Source organism: Vespa crabro, chromosome 14 (genome assembly GCF_910589235.1).
Source record: "Vespa crabro chromosome 14, iyVesCrab1.2, whole genome shotgun sequence".
Lineage (NCBI taxonomy): Eukaryota > Metazoa > Arthropoda > Insecta > Hymenoptera > Vespidae > Vespa > Vespa crabro.
In genome coordinates, this window is record NC_060968.1 from 5,476,929 (window position 1) to 5,493,067 (window position 16,139).

At 41.0% G+C, this 16,139-nt stretch overlaps 1 protein-coding gene across 3 annotated transcripts in view; it reads left to right on the forward strand.

Annotated features, from left to right (window-relative positions):
- LOC124429223 (CUGBP Elav-like family member 4) overlaps positions 1-16,139 on the forward strand; it is a 462,839-nt gene that overhangs the window by 102,315 nt on the left and 344,385 nt on the right. The gene's annotated exons all lie outside the window — the stretch shown is intronic.

Below are 16,139 nucleotides of genomic sequence, written 5' to 3' on the forward strand. Positions count from 1 at the left end.
CTCTTTCTCACATACACATACACGCACGCGCTCGTTCTTTCTCTCTCTCTCCTTCTCTCTTTTCTTTGTTCCTTTTCTCTTTCTTCCTCCCATATGCAACCGCTCCTGGGAAACATTGTGCGAAAATTTAGTCCGATAACAGTCCTTTCCTTTCCACATTTTTAACGTTGTCTTTTTAAAAAGTTCTCGATTCTTTCGAGTTGTTTATACATGGATACGAAGAGAAAAAAAAACCAGTATAAATATTCAGATGCGAAGGATATGATATCGAATAGTTCTATTTTCATATATTTCTCGAGTCGAAAGAAATGAATTTCCTAAGATGTTAAATGGCGACATGCACCCATTTTTGTGCCCAAATTGAAAACTCCTCGATCTATCTCCGAGTATATGCTCATATACAGGACATAGTCTATCCTGTTCATAGTATCGACGATAACTACGTAAAAGATCTATTCTTGCGTATCTTGGTTCTTTTGGTAAAGAGCGAAAGACAGAAACCTTTCCCGTTTTTCTCATAATAATTTATAATATATATTCTTGTTGGACCGCTTAAAGGAGAAAATAAAAGTAAAAGAGTATGCATTATAAACAGTAAAGCGAGGTCGAGCGTAAATGTTTGAAAATGATGAAGAAGAGGGCGAAATTGGAAGGAGAGAAGAACTCAAAAAGGTGAGAGGGTTGTCCTCAAGCGAGGGATGGCGCGATGCTCGCTCGTTGGGGAGTTGTTTCGATGAACGCGCGCGTATGCTCCGCTAACCAAGACGAGCGATTGCGGATGCGTTAAATGCGCGTGGTAAGCTGCTGTCATTAAAATGTTCCGCAAGATCGACTACGGTCGAGTTCTGCGCGCCAGCGCAACGGTAGTAATACGATGTTCTTTCTCTTTCCCTTCTTTTTCCTTCTTTCCCTTGCCTCTTCCCTTTCCCCTCCGCCGACTCTTTTTCCCCGTCTCGCTCTCTCTAAACATACCACGATTTCTATCTCTCTTTCTTCGTTTTCCTTCCTGTCCTCTTTCCACGCTCTTCTCTGCTTCTCTCATCCACCCTTCCTCTTCTATCCTCTTTCCTTTTTCCTCTTTGGCCACCCTTCTCGCGTCACCTCTAGATGGCCGTGCAAAGGGGTGTTGAGAAATATTCCGACAGTGGGGTGGGTGGACTTGATGGACATTGCATTGTGCGCCGTAATGATGCATTCTGCCGACCGCGTAATTCGTATACGTCGACGGTGACGTTTTGCCTCTCGCACATTATTAAAACGTAAATTCGAAGGAAAAAAACCAGAAGATTCGCGTGGCTGAAGGCGAGAAGGGTGATGGCATTGTTCGGTTAGTCGTGAGAGAAGAAACCAAGGAGACTCGATCAGCTCTCACCTTCTTCAAGATTATCGTCGAGGGTCTTACGAAATAAAGCTTCGCGGTAAACTAAGGATCTTGAAAGTAGAGAAAAGATAGAGAAAGAGATCTTATTTCCTTTCGTCAAATAGAAGCTACGCGCGCGCTCAGTCATTTATATCGAAATAAAAAGCTTTCGTAGTGATTAATTGAAGAGATTATTTCCTTCAAATACTCGAATCCTTTTATCCGTCTGGGGCGATAATACAATCGATCAAATAAGCTCTCTCTCTCTCTCTCTCTCTTCTTCGAATCCTCCTGGTGAATTGAACGGAAATGCAGGAATTTATTTACCGGTGCAGCTATTAAACTTTCACAAAGTAATGATTTCATCGATCATGCTCAATATCCTCAGTTTTTGTTTGTCGTTAATATCCGTATTAAAAGATGAGAGAATAAACATGGTTAGGTGTCAATTATATCGGGACGTGCGCGCGTTGCGCAAGTTCGCCTAAACGATGCCTATTGGCTTGGAGGAGAACTACGGTCGACCGTCATATAAAACACATTTAGCGTGATGGCGGGTAAAGAAGGGCGAAGAAAGATAGCTAGATGAGGGTCAGGTGGACGGACGAAGGGTGTAACGTTTGAGCGATGAAAGAGAAGAGTCTCAGAGGTAAAGGAAAAGCGAGCTCGTCAAGTGGCTACCACTACTCTTTTCTCTCCCTTTTTCTCTTTTTCATCTACCTCTTCTTTTTCTTCTCGGCGTCAGCCGTTCCTTTTATTACAACATCTTTCCGCGTGGAATCTTATATCGTTTGTCCACCCGTCGGCCGATCCCAACCCTTCTGGTCATTCTATTTCCAGTTTTCTCTTTTTATCTTTTTTGCCCTTCTCTCTCCTATCTCTCTCGGTCTCTCTCTCTCTCTCTCTCTCTCTCTCTCTCTCTCTCTCTCTCTCTCTCTCTCTCTCTCTCTCTCGCTCGCTCTCGATACGTTCCTCGTAGTAACGTGGAAGGGAACCAGTTTTCTCGACGAAAGATTCCCCCTTCTCGTAGGTTCTGACGATCAGATTTTTCTTTCTCCTTGAAGAAATTTTCCCAGACATAAAGTGTTCGACGTCGATCGTCGAAAGTGGACGAATCGGTTTAATAAAGAATAGACACGAGGAGATCTCGTTTAGTTTGAAGCAGAAAAGTGGAATGGGCAAGGTGGCCTGACAAGAATTAGAAGTTTCTTTAATTAAATTCCTTGTAAAGGTAGACAAGTTTAAATGTACTTTTACGCTATTTCATGGATGTGAAGTTCAAGGGAACGGTTATTAAATCCGTAACATTCCTCTTTCTTTTTCTATCCCAATGAACTTTCCAAGTCTGTCTCAGTTCCAAATGTTGAGAATCAAAAGAAAAATACGGATCTCGGTGCTTGCTGATGCTCGCCCGCTTTCGTTTCAATATTTTCCAGTTCGCGGAGTCGAGAGCGTTAATCCATCTTCGAGAAAAAAAAAACTGTGACAACCCACAAAACATCCTGCGCATAAACCCCATGGAACTCTCGATTAATTCATCATCGAGAACTTCATCTTCGTTTCCTCCCTTTTCTCTTTTTCTGTTTTTTTTCTTTTTTTTTTTTTGTTTTTCGTTTTTTTTTCGCTTTCCATTCCTTCCAACTCCAATGTGAGATTATTTTTAAACATGGCCCGGTTTACTATAAAAAGGGATAAATCGAGGAAAGAAGGAAGGGAAAGAAGAGGCAGGAAAACTCGAAACATTTATTTTGCGGAATGATTAATGTCCGCGTTTGGAAAGTGGAACCGGTTGACGCAGTGCGGGATTGCTCTCGCAGAAACTACGCTCTACTGTTTTACTGTAATTACGGCCATATTCTTCAGCTTTTTCTAAGAGCGGTTAGACCGTTCCTTCTCGACCTTCGACCTCTCCGTTCCACTCCTGTGCATCACCGCGTCGGAATGTGTCGGCCTGTTCAACCAACTCGTCTTTCTGTCATACTAGGAAACACTACCACCGCTACCACCGTCATGAAATCCTTTGCTCTCTTTCTCACTTTCTCTCTTACTCTTAAATTAACTGTCTTTAAATGAGAGTCATGTTCGGAATTACGAGAGAACGACGTGTTCCTAGCGATCGAGAAGGCCACGCGCGTACTCGTTGTTCATTTTCTAATGCTTATATTTCCGGCGTGATAATAACAGGAATAACGCTCGAGTAATAGTTACGGTGCGCTTACTTTGAATATGGAAATGTTTCGCTCGCTCTATAGAATTTATAAACTTATTATTCAACGACGCATCTATAGAGTAAGGCGAAAAGAGTGAAAGGGAGACAGAGTCAGCGAAAGAGTAAACGCACAGGTGGTGTGGTGGCTATCTATATTCTGTGTATAGTCGAGTTTCATGGTCGAACGGACACCTACACAAACTTTTATCGAGAAAGAGAGAAAGAGCAAGAATACACGCGATAGCGGACCCCACTAAATAAAGAGATGCTTCGGTAATGTATTCGAATGGTGCGGCTCGCTCGAGGCCAACACCACTAGCACGGATTTGTGGAGGGGGTTAAGAGAGAGAGAGAGAGAGAGCGCGAGCTAGAGGAGGAGAGGGGGAGATTCGAAACACGGCGCGCCTATGTATGCGCATAGAAGATTTCAGCACGGACCACGATATTACCATAAAGCCGCCACCGTGGTTATGCATAAGCATAATTTTTCCAGGGGCATAGCGCGGCCGTGGCGCGCCTTACGAGAGCCGCAATGGTTGCCCCGTCTCTAATTGGTCATGCGGCTAAACATTGCATAAATTCGCAATAAAGCTACCGTGTGCCCTTCCTCCAACACGCTGCCTACGTTTCGTCGACGTTCAAATTACCGGGGATTTTCATCGTGCATGCCGATGTTCATTCATCGGATTTCCCACGACCCTACTTCGTTTGTGTTTGCAAAGATTTTAAATAAATCATTATTGTGAAAAATCATTCGTAACTTAGTGCTCAAAAAAGGTTGGCTTTTGGTGCCGTCAACTTATCATTGGCAATCTATTTCTATTGAAATTCACTGTTATTACAATAATGGAGGTGACGATGTTAAATAAATTGGATTATCTCATAGCAAAGGAAGAAAAGTAAATATGTATTTCAAGACTCAGAGAGAGAGAGAGAGAGAGAGAGAGAAAGAGAGAAACAGAGAGAGGAAATATTTATGTCGGCACGAAAACAGCCGCAAATGTACTTTCCGATCAAAGCAATGTCCTGAAAGCGATGATCGATGCCTTCTGCTTCAATCGCGAATCTTTCACGTCAGCGGCACACGGTAGACACTGGGTACAGTCTTTTATGCACGGCCTCATTCCGAAAGCTTTCCAGAACATTACGACAGATGCACTCCCATCGAATAGTGATCGATCTTTATCGAGGAGATTGGTCACACAAGGGAAGGTTCTCTTCCAATGAAATTGGTGATATAGTCGAATCAGTGATGCTTCTGCTAACATAGTAATCTATTCGGATATTCGACATACTTTTTCCTCTCTTTCTCTCTCTCTCTCTCTCTCTCTCTCTCTCTCTCTCTCCTGTCTCTTTCTGCTTCCCATCTCCCGTATTTCAAAGGAACATAGATTTGGTCAAACGATAAATGACGTTTCGAAGCAAACTAAAAGAGAATATAAAGTTAGATTCGCTTTGGCAGGAAGTTCATAGATTCGTCCGTTAACGAGCAAAAATATCTAATTCTCGCACTCACTGTGGTAATACTGGGGCAGTGGGAAAGGAAGAAAGAAGTGTACTTTGCAGAGAAATGGAGAGAAAGAGATAAGAGGAAGAGAAGAGAATAGGGTAAGAGAAGTGGAAGTGTAGAGTAAGGCAGGATTTCATTCTCTCTCTTTCTCTCTCTCGATCTTTCTGAAACCTAGAATGGCATGAAGGAGAACGGTCTAGGGGCCGGTTCGGTGTCACCAGAGTTAAGCAGATTACTTTAATAAATCCCTGTAGCGAAGCACGTCCATTGCTCGGAGATCTGCAAGTGCCGTTTCCCCAGTTGAAGCAATGCGCCAACCATTTTCCGTTGCTTGCTACGTGCTTCCACTTCGGCGTGTCACGTTTGTCAAGGAAAGTTTTCTCCTACTCTCTCTCCTTCTTTTCATCCTATTCTCCTCCAAGTCTGACATTTCTATTTTAGTCTTATACCAAGGCCGTCAGTGGTTCTTCCAACGGCGATCCTAATATTTGCCTCCTTTCCGTTGGATAATCCAATTTGTGTTGGATTTCTTGATTTATCAAGGAACGTATCAAGATGGTAGTTAACTACGTTCAGGTTGTGATCAATACGGTGTTTATTCTCTAGGCCACCAGTCCACGTACGTCCAATACTAGGTTTCTTTAACGTGTAAACATAATACGTTATATCACTATATTCCTGTTTAGACTTTGATTTATACTATTTTGTTGTCGACGGTACCAATTAAGAACGTTTCATTCATAGTCTATTGGTTTTCAATAATATGTTTACGTAAATACCACAAGTTGTGTAACGTTCCGATAAGCCGTTATAGTTATTCATAATTCAATGTTGTTTTTTTTTTTTTTATCAGACAGTTGTATAACGATCCTGTTCAATGTTATATAGGCGTCCTTCGTATAACTGAACTTCTCATGTTTAAATGGGGACAAGGTTACTGATTAATAACTCGCTACGTTTACATTTGCAGACTCTTACGTCTTATAAACATCAACTTGATGCTTTAAAAGCCTTTACACGCGATACATTCAATCGAATCGACATTCGCGTAATGACTACTTGGAAACGTGTAGATTTACGTAAACGCACGGTCGATAAATTCGTTATCATTGCGAGAAATTTAATAAAGTTAATTACGAGCTAATTGTTCGTTCTGTATCGTTCCGTATCGTTACTGCTATACGACGTGTGGGGAAAGTAATCCACTCGCGTGAAACAAATGCATCCAATCCAATCTACAATTACGTGATCATGCGGAACGTTCGTTATAGAACCTAATCAGCTTCGAGAAAAAAAGCATAATTGAATGGGAAATACAATTTGCACTCGTTATTCGGACTATGTAAAGCTGGAAGGGTTCCCAATTATTACCCGATACGTTTGTACCACTTTCAATTCGTATTTTCTTTGTAGAATATATGTTAATATAAACGATTAATACTAATCAAGAAAAAGTCGTACAATGTTTGATCTAAGAATGAGGAGCATCCAGAGTAAGCGTCTGAATGATCAGATCTGCGTTTACGTGCCGACGTAAGTGTTCGATAAAGGAAGAAGACGCATAATGAACTCTCTACGTAGTTATTATTTCGTAAAAAATTGTCTTTCTTTCCAATCGGAAAGTTAACAAGAACGTAGTGCATTGAGAAAAATGAGAGTTTAGTAAAGGAAAAAGAGGAAAATAGAAAAAGGTAGAAAGGATTGCCGTCGGAGTTCTCTACGAAGCATTCAGAGGCACAAATTGGAGTCCGTGTGCCTCACACATTGGACATCGTGTTGCCGTCAGCCCTCGCAACCATCTAGCAATGCCGAGCAATCGACTAACTGTCAATCGATCGCTCTGGATTAAGATAATTTCGTTATCAGGCTGGCAGACCAGTCCCGGTATCCGTCAGCCAACGAGGCTGACTTTCTGACGAACGTTCGATGGCTGACGTAACATTTTATTCGATGAAGAGTACGCAGTCGCATATCGAGTAGTATGCCTTCCCAGGTGCGACAGTATTCTTTCTTTCTTTTTTCTTTTTTTTTCCTTTTTTTTCAGGACACATGTCTATTTACGCATATGAGTTAGGAAATACAACGAGATAAAATATACGAGCTATACATTTTTATGTTCAAAAGAACTGGGACAAGTGGGGTACGATGTTCGTCTTTATCCTTGGAATTAGAATCGAAGACAATATCATTTTTATCGTTAGATATTTCGAGAAACTGGAGTGAAACGAACGATGTCGCAAAATGCGCTAGTAATAGACACGTCTTCGTGATACATCGTCCTTCGATTCTCCGAAACGACCACTTTGGATTATTTGGATTCATTTAGGTACTTATTCGTTCGGTGGTTTCCAGTCCGTGCTTCTCAAAATTATGTCGGTGACATTAAATTAACGATCGCTCGTAATATTTTTTTCCTGTGGCACTCTAATTCTAATAGTTCTCTGGTTTTAATTAAAGAGAGTCAGTTATTTCGAAATTTAAACTATAAAATAGCATCCATTGTATTACCGTCAATTGGAATTGCTCTGACATTATCACGGCAATAGAATTTTATTGCATCTAACTGTAAAATGCATTAACCTAACTTGTTCTAGTCTTGGATAAATTCAAGAATCAGAATTTGGGATGCGTATTTTCTTTTATCGGGATCTGAATCAGCATAAAAATGCGAATCGAAGAAAGTTCCGATGGAAGGACGGTGACAACGAGAGAAAGGAAAAGAGAATGATGGTAGGAGATGAGGATGGGTTAGGGAAAAGCTAGCAGAACATTTTCCGGTGCTACGTCAACGACGCGGAAACTGCGGTGAAATTTGGGTCAGAGCATTGGGCAAACGAAGACGATCGTCTACTTTTCCTCTCATTGTCGTGTTCCGATCTTTTCAGTCTTGATCTACAGAAACTGTTTTTCTTTCGCTTAGAATCAAACGCTCTTCGATTACATTCTAGTATAGGTGCATCAGCATATATATATATATATATATATATATATATATGTATGCGTGCATGTATATACACATATATATATAAATGAGACTCTGTTGAATTTTCGACGTATTAAAGAGGGACTTTTTCGCCGGCACGTTCGGCAAGCCTAGTCCCGGCAAGTCTCCTAGTAATAACCGTGCTGCAGCAAACTCCCATGAGGGTGGTGAATAAGGACCACATCGTGGACTGACTTCGTAGTAGTTAGATCACCTCCACCGAAACTTTTTATACCCTACTCGCGTAATTTTCAAAGTTACGCCTACGAGCGCGGCAACGTAATTTTCGCGGTGTATATTATAAGCCGCTTGCGACTCGAGCCACGGAATTTTTTTTAATTTTTTCTTACAGCACCACGTATTTACTTTTTTCTTCCTTTCGATATTTTCTATTATGCGAATTGCTCATAACAATGATCGATTTTTCTTTGTTCTCCGTATGTTTTTGTAATGTCAAATACGTAGAGTGTGTTAGATTTTTTTTTTCTCCTTTTGATTTGTTCATTGATCCCTTCACTATTGGTAACTCTCAGAAATATTTCAACTCTCCATTAGTATGCCTTTCCCTCCGAGTTGGCTCGGTGCTTAAGAAGGAGAGAATCGTTGTGCGGTGTCCTTTATTTTCATTTTCCTTGTTTTCCCGGCGATGGCCTTCTCTCCCTATATTTATCTAATAGCACCTCCGAACCGCAGCTTTTCTTCCTCCTCCTGATGTTCACGCTCACATATAGCGGTGCTGGTTGCGAACATTTTGCACTTCCATTATACGGGCAGTTTGCCTTCCCGCTCTACCGTGTCCTCAAAATAATTAAGAGTTCATTAAGCTAAGATTGATGGCTCTGTTTAAAGGTAGACCCGTCGCGCGGCGACGCTCATCCCTACCATCCTTCTCTTCTCTCACTCTCTTTCTCTTTTCACCCTATCATTTCCTGCAATAAAGTCGTAGCCCGCGAAAATTCATGAATATGGTGAGCTCATTAAACTCATCAGTACGATTTTTTATTTTCTTTACTCTTCTTCTCACTCTTTCCTATAATACGATCGTAATTATTATTCTTAACGACTAGTCGCGGTATTCGATCGAGCGAATGAACTTTTACTAAATCATTTTCATTCTCGTGTCCTATATTTGATACAAGCTCCATATAAATTCGATATTATTTCGTTCGTTCCAATGGGATATCGCGTTTGATTCGATGGTAAATGAAGTGTAACGCGAAAAATTGTTCTAAACGAAAGAGAGAGAGCACGAGAGAGAGAGAGAGAGAGAGAGAGAGAGAGAGAGAGAGAGAGAGAGAAATTGTATTGGAAAACGCGAAATATAAGAGTCTAGGAAAAGAATGTCGGACAAAAGCTTCTAAAGGACAAAAGCTAACTCTAACAGCACGGAGACCGCTCTTTCCCTCTGTCTCACTTTCTCCGCATACTGCCTACTAGTAGAAGTGGAAATGTATGTTTGCATACGCGAATGTCAAACAAAACTTTCGCTAATTTTTATACCGACCTCCGGCTACAATGTACATAAGCTTCAGATATTTAACATTTCGTTGGAAATGTAATTAAGTCGACCGTCTGACTTTCTGTGCCATTGTTTGAATTGTCACTAGTGTATTTCGAGCGAAATTTTTTAATTTTCATTTGGTTTGGAGTTTTTAATCTGAATGTTACATCCGATACTTTGGAAATCACTTGATGCCTAATAATATTTCTTCCTTCTCGAGGAAGAGGAAAAAAAAGGGAAAAGAAAGAACGGACAGAGAATTAATATGACGGGGAAAAAATGAAGCTAAAAATCACGCGAAGATCGAGGTAGTACCTGCTTCACATAAATTCTTCAGCTATTATCGGCAGTGAAAACAAACGGAAAGGAATATCAAGGAAGGCCGGAAAAAGCCAGAACAGTCGGAATACAGCTTTTCGTACATTTCCGCTTTTACGATAAGGAGATCTCGGCGAACGTCTCGACGAATATCTATAACGATACAAATGGTCGCCGTATTCTCGATGGCCTTCTCGCACAAACGACGTCGCCCGCCGTTATGAAAATAACGGTTCCTTCGATGCAATGTAAGAGAGGCCTCATCGCTTTCTCTACGACAATGAGTATTATATTGGAAATAGTTTATGCAGTAGGTATGTGCGAAACCTGAAACTTTGGAGACTCGCATCGAAACTATTGCAACATTCTTCATCGAAGGGATTAAAATGAGCCGCTTAAATTGCACGATGTTACTTGCACGATACTATTTTCATGTAGAAAATTTATCTCTTTTGAAGAAGAATCATTTATATTACGTTTTCGAACATTTCTTTTTAGATGATTTGGTCTTTCTTTTTAATTAATACCCACCCATTAACTCCGAATGATCGGAAGATCAGATCCCTTGTGAGAATAGGTTCTTCGAAGAATGGAAATAAAAGTTTAAAGTTTTAAGAGTCATTCGATCCATCAATCTTTCCTAAATCCACTTTTTTTGCCATTTCCACGCGTCACGTATTCTGTAGGAACGATTTAAACGGGCAAACTCGCTAACCGAATTCGACAATGAGATCGAAGAAGAGGTACGAAAGAAGAACGATTGTAACCCTCGAAGACTGTCTCCCATTACAGTTATTACTCGTCGTCAGGAGTAACAAGAACCCGGTAGATTGCCTCAAATCACTGTCTGCGATCGGCCTAGCAATCAAGCCGGTCCGTTTTTCTCCGCCCTGCCAATTCTAGTCCTCCTCCTATAAGTCAAGTTACGGATGTGGCTGGAGTTATCGATCGTTGAACGTAGAAAAAACTTAAAATCGATAATCGTATTAATAAGCTGTCCGGGGTAAGAAATCGTCGAACTTTAATTCCGTAGATTTCGAAGAACATCACCGATCGTTCGCTTATATTGCTTCTCTCGTTCACATCTCTTTTTCTTTTCGTTTTCTTTTCCTCTTTTTCTTTTTTTGTCTTCTTCTTTGTCTTCCCGTCTGACTTCTACGAGGATCTCTACGTCGATCGCACGAGGCAAAAACTTGGTAAAAAACTTGGGAGAAATGCGAGAGAAAAAGAGAGACTGTAGAAAGAAAATATTATTTTTAAGCGGGTCTTCCGCATAGTACAGTCAAGGCAAGTACCATCCTACAAACTGTAAATTGAAAACCGAGTCAGGCAATTTCGATTTCACGACCGAACTGACCTCCGCTGCTCTTTCACCGTTTCCATCTATATCTTCTACTCTTTCCGCTGTTTTCAACCCAGTCCCATTCTCTCTTCCTCCTTCTCCTTTTTTTAACTGTGCTTGAAAGCACGAAAAGCGAGTGCCGTATCGTATTTACACAGGCAGTGCTCCCTGACAACGAACCGAGGGAAAAAAGCAGCGACCATTGTGTTCTCCACTGGGTCACACGTGGAATAGCCCACACCGACTGGATCAGAACAAACGACTATATGCGGAACTTACTCGATTAAGAACGATTGAAACGAATCCGTTTTGTCGGGGACATTGTGCGTGCTTCTCTACGAAACCGAGGTTTTCTTTTTTTATTTCGTAAATGTAACCAATTGACTCGTTTTCAAGTAAAATGTAAAAATCGTACGGAAGGAACTAATTTGTAAAAATATCGTTCACCTGCCTACCCTTGAAATAATCATTCGATGAACTCTTCTCTTTTTCTCTTTCTTTTTTTTACTGAATCTCGATTTATAGAATTTTCCATATAGTTATCTCGACGTAGTCGAGACGGGAGATTTGTTCCTCGTATCGAAGTAATTCTATTCGAGAAAAAGGTTGATTCGATCGCACAGGGATCGGTGATTGGTCCCGTTGTGCGCACGTAAATTTCACGACGGGCAGAAAGGAATGACGTGAAGGTGGAAGGAGAGAGAGAGGGAGAGAGAGAGAGAGAGAGAGAGAGAGAGAGAGAGAGAGTTGAAGAAAAGAAGTGGCACGCGGAAAAAAGGATAGAAAAAGTGCACATAGGGCCATGGATACGGTGATAAATCACCCTCGATCTTACTTGGGAGATCTTTTCAGGTTCTTGTTAGCAAGACGTCGCTCTTCCACGACTAGAGGAAGCGACTGTGCGCGTTGGGGTTGCACGGAGAGCTAGCGAAGGCTAGCGAAAACTAGAAAAAGAGAAATACTGACGGAAAAGGACAGGTTAAAGGAAAAAAAACATGGGAATAGGGTTTAGATATGGCACAGGTTCCATGCCGACGAAGAGATACAGTTCTTTTTACGCAACAAAACATTACAAGATTCAGGTGATGCCAGAATAATCCTACTTGACTAACATGAGATAACGACGTTGCTACGTCTGACACCGTCGTCCTATTGTCGTCGTATGGAGTAAGAAAAATTGCGGAGAATAAACTCTCGGTTGTAAGATTTTCGTTATTCCGGAAAAAGTAAAGTCATGAGCGGTGCAGGCACTCTCGATAATTAAAGTTCCGTATTAGTGCCGTTCGAGGGACTACAAGCTGCGGAAAAGGGGTTGGCCGAGATGAGAAAGAGGAAAAAGACTACTTGTTTCGGTCGAAACTTTCTAATCTTCTACCTTTGGTTTTTCTAACAATTTCACTTTTATTTATTATATATACACATTATTTTCATGAACTATTTATATGGAAGACACATCCTCGATAACGAAGATTTTCATGAATGAGAACAGTAGCTTCAGCGATAGAAACAGTGCCAGCTGTTGCATTCTAATGCCTCTTTCGAAACTTAACTCGGTGAATTGCGTTATTCAAATTCGTATTCGCTCCTTTCGCAAGTTCAATTTCCCTGCACGTTGCCACGGATAGGCATCGGGATATTCGATCGATTTCTCTTTCTCTTATGTCGCGCGAGGGTTTCTCTATTAAGGAAGAGAATCGATCGAAAAAGATTGCTTCTCGGTTGGAGAACGGCGACACGAAACTCCTTTGAAATGCGGCTTAATTATTCTCTTTGCTGTGCTTCAACTGTTTTTCGAGTCCATCTACGGACGTGTACGTTTTTTTGCACAATTTTATACCGCGATTTTGTTGGATCGTTAAAATACTTGTAAAGAAAGTATAAATTTAATAGTAATCCGACATACTTTTTCTTGATCATTCATTTTTTAAACCTTCTTTTTTTTTTTCTTTTTTTTTTTTTTTTTTTTTTTTTTTTAATATTTTTACAACGCGTCGTCCCGTCATAATGATTTGGTTTTTAAAAAACGTGCAGAGATTTTTACTAGTCGCATACTAGCGATACACGAACAAACGTTAATTCCACTTTCTCAATTCTTTTTCATGGCTCTGTTAATACGTAGTTGGAATAAGAGAAAAAAGAAACATAGGAAAATGTGCGGCAGCCCGCGGCCTGGACCTCTCGTGAGATTTAACGAAACACAGATCCGGATGAGAGGAAAAGAAAGGATGTTAAAAATGCACCGAAAAGTGCAAGGAACAAAAAGTACGATTTCGCTAGCGACGACCGGCCGTGCACACGACGAACACGCTGTGCGCTCGCGCGAATACTCACGCTCTCGCGAATACGGAGAAAGGAGATAGGCGAGCGATGTGTTTACATGCACGCAGAGTCCGAACGTTTCATTTTCTCGGAATTAAGTAACCACCGCAGGTCGTTACGTACATGCGCGGCCAGCTATTAACGGTTTAATTAGCGTAAGTTTTCATTTGGAGTATTATACTGGCTATGGTAGCTCCGCTGTTAGGTGGAGAGATGAGAAGGTTCAGGAAGAGAAAGAAAGAGATAAAGAGAAAAGGGTGGTCGAGGTCAAGGGGTTGGAAGAAGTTCGCGACCGTTTTTCACTTTGTATGCCGCTTATTATTGCATTTTTGCAGATTATACTCGTGCTTCCTAATAGTTTGCCATTTGCGTAGTAAAACTGGGGACGTGAAGTGTCGCCTTGCTAAAACACCGTCCTTCCGCGTTTAAAAAGTTTTGTAAGGAATGCTTACTTCAAGGGTTCATTCTAAAAATCGCTCTTAGGAGCAAGTAAAAGAAAATGAAAAGAAAAAATATAAGAGAGAGACCGAGAGAGAGAGAGAGAGAGAGAGAGAGGAAGAGAGAAGGAAAAAAATAAACGTTCAAAATGTGTTCGCACACGCATTCACATATTTTCGTAAATGCAAAAGTTTTTACTCTCTTTTCCTCCTACAGACATTAAGTCTGTTATCCGAGCGTGATAATAGCGGCTTTCGCGACACCTTGTGTGTCTTCGTTACTGAATAGAAATTCAGAGTAGCATACTTTTGCGTTACGGACGACGCTAATGTGAGAGTAAAACTGTGCTCCGCTTTACGCCGTCCGTGACGCTTTATTTATCTCGCTGTAGAATTTATCGTGCGTGAGACCTCCAAACTCAACTGCGTTCAACGCTTCTCTCTCTCTCTCTCTCTCTCTCTTATTTGCCTTTTATCGTAATAATTAATTAATTATTCGCATTCTTCACGAAAACGTGCTTTCCTGTGCTATCTCTCGTTGGTACGACAGTCACGTACAACGTCTTCCCGCAAGGCTGTCACGTTTTGTAAGGTAGACGTGTCCGTGACACCAAACTCCGAATGGATTGGTCCAGTGAATGTCATCCATGGGGATAGGAGAAAAAAGGAAAGAGATAGTGGACAAAAGTTACAAGGTTCGTTTTTCAACCATGCTTGACGTCTTTTCCACCTTTCTTTTCTTTTTCCAGTTTTGCTCTCTTCGACTATATATTTCGTTACAAATCGTATTACCAATTTCAACTGCAAAATTGACTCTAGCCAACTTTTACGGCGTCTCCGACTTTATGCTCCTTCTTCGATGCCACCCGTACGTTCAGAACTTTGCCTTGTAGGATGGTTTACTAAACTCAGTTTAAGAAGAAGAAGAAGAAGAAGAAGAGGAGGAGGAGGAGGAAAAGGAGGACGAGGAGGAGGAGGAGGAGGAGATAGAGGAAGTAGCAAAGAAGAACTATTTCCATCGAAGAGTGAGACATATTTTGGAAGCCTCTCTTGTCTCTTGTCGATATATAAGATAGCCAACTATGAACGATACAAAACACTAGCCGCAAGGAATAACAAACGGGCAACTTAACAGATCGTTCAGTTTCTTTTGATTTCAATCGATCAATGACTTAGAGTATTTAAATTATAGGAGTATGTTTCCGCAACGGTGAAAAAATGGTAAAAAGTAAACTCTAACAAAGTGACATTTTACTATTTTCTCACGCTCGTTACGCGTTCCGATAATAATCAACGCTTTTAAAACGCTCGTTATTTTATTCGACGATCTCTCTCTTGTCATCTCGACAGGTTATTATCGTTGGCCTAATTGACCCGGATATCTTTTCTGAACACTAAGTCTCGGCAAGCGTAATGACCACGGGTACTTTCTATTTTCTCATTAATTCATTTCGAAGGAAGTCCGAGTGGTTTCCACGTGCTCGCCCATCCAGAAGAAATGATGTTCCACAAGAACGATCGATTTTCGAGTTAACGAATTAAAACTTTGATTGTAACTTTCTTCCACTTAAAGTATTTTCCTTCTTAGTCACTGTGATGTCCGGCATTCCGCAGAGAGCCGTCTTATAATGATAATCAAAACCATCCAATCCGGTTCAACGCAATACCTTTCGGATCCACGCATTAAAATTGAAATTAGCCGGCCATTTGTCTTCCAGTTTGGCTTAAACGTGACTAGCCAAGTGATTTATGGTTTCCACTTCTCTTCGGCAAATGTAGTTTTGCTTCACTCGGATACGGGCAGAAGCGCGTAATGCAATTCAAACCTCGGGACCAGCCGACAAAAAAATTAGAGTCTGCATCTCGCGATGAAAAGCGTACTGCGCTCCCAAGCACGCTTATAGCCACATTGCGTGATCGCGGTATAACAGCTGTTGGAAAAGAGTTTCGCTTAACCCGAGAAACTACTTATTAGTTTTTAAATACGTAGAATTCTTCGGTGTTCCGTTGTTATGATACTTTATAGTACCTTAAATGTATCATTGTTTCTGGAGATTAATTATTGTGACCTTAAATGAAAACGTGCCAAGTATCAGGAACGTGAAAAATGCAGTTCTGCTTTGATTCATAAAGGGAACCACCAACGTTAATATTTTGGCA